The sequence below is a fragment of the Trichechus manatus genome, unplaced genomic scaffold, assembly GCF_000243295.1.
Source record: "Trichechus manatus latirostris isolate Lorelei unplaced genomic scaffold, TriManLat1.0 scaffold00079, whole genome shotgun sequence".
Taxonomy (NCBI): Eukaryota; Metazoa; Chordata; class Mammalia; order Sirenia; family Trichechidae; genus Trichechus; species Trichechus manatus.
Genome location: NW_004444015.1, coordinates 11,339,302 through 11,339,506, shown reverse-complemented (window position 1 = coordinate 11,339,506; position 205 = coordinate 11,339,302).

Here is a 205-nt window from a genome sequence, read left to right as displayed (position 1 = left end):
GGCTCCTTCATCATATATATACATATATAAATATATACGTATTTGTGTATATCTATTGTGTGTGTGTGAATCTATCCCTTCAGACGTGTATATATAAAAACATCTAGAGGGGCCATCTAAGATACTCCACTGGTCTCATCCCTTCAGGAGCAAGGGAGAATGAGGAGAACAGGATACAAGGAAAAGATTAGTCCAAAGGACTAAT